The sequence below is a fragment of the Aplysia californica genome, unplaced genomic scaffold (genome assembly GCF_000002075.1).
Source record: "Aplysia californica isolate F4 #8 unplaced genomic scaffold, AplCal3.0 scaffold00026, whole genome shotgun sequence".
Taxonomy (NCBI): domain Eukaryota; kingdom Metazoa; phylum Mollusca; class Gastropoda; order Aplysiida; family Aplysiidae; genus Aplysia; species Aplysia californica.
Window position 1 is genome coordinate 99083 of NW_004797296.1, and position 1160 is coordinate 100242.

Consider the following 1160-nt stretch of genomic DNA (forward strand, 5'->3'; position numbering starts at 1 on the left):
ATGCACACACACACACACACACACACACACACACACACACACACATGCGCGCGTATGCAATGTTCAGAGATGTGAATCAAGTGAATGATCATTTACCAGTTCAATACCCTACTCTTGCCATTTTAAACTAATCGATTACGAACCGACGGTGAGTTAAGGATCAAACTTTCCGCAGGTTGGGCTGTGGCGTAATGGGGGGCGAATTGCATTGCGTCCCCAAGTTTATATCATTGAAAACTTTCAGTCAAACTTTCAAAACATTTTTTCCCTTTTGAGCGTTGATGTTTTTTCTTCTTTTTTTTCGGTCGGACAGAGCCCGCCTTTGTTTATTATTGTTTTGGGGAAACGTGTAGCGGTTCGTACACACCAAACGTACACGTTCGTGTGGTGTTGTGCCTTCGTCAATAAAGCAAAAAAAACCAACTGTCTCCATTCACACCTATCATCCGTCTATTCGTGCGTCGTTATCGTTCGTGTTTTCTAGCAACACGGAAGTGAGGACTGAAAACAAAGTTCAGAAAGTAGCATAATAAATTATTATGGTTGCAGTTTGCTTCGTCGTGATTATTTGACTCAGCGAAGGGGCGGTCGGTCACAATACGAAAGCAGACAGATGGCATTGTATTGCTGCCATAAAGCTGAAAATAATATACTGCCACTCACAAGTACTGAAGTGCGCCGGGGAAAAAGTCGTGCCCTCCACTTTATTTCCTATCGGTGATTACACTGACACGACAAGACGTGGGGGGTCGACATGAGGACCCATAAAGTAAAGACGTGCTTGCGTACGTGTCGTACGGACCTTGGAGTAACTATATAGTTACTTCAAGGTACGGACAGGCCCGCCCTACTATCGGAGTGTTCTATGCAGGGCTGGGCAAGGAGTCGCTTTAGCGAAATACGGATAATGTGTTAGTCCACCTCTTCGGCAAATAATATGTTATAAACCGCTTCGACAAATGGATTAGAACCACTTCTACAAACAGGTTAGCATCACTTCAACAAGTGGGTGCACCCACTTCGGCAAACGGGTCAGGAAAGAGAGATAAGAGTCTGAATTCGGATAATGTTTCATTGAGAATTATCCGGTTATCCGGATATTTATCCGGATTTTGCCCACCTCCAGTTCCTGGACGCCGTGGAGATAAATCACACAAAAA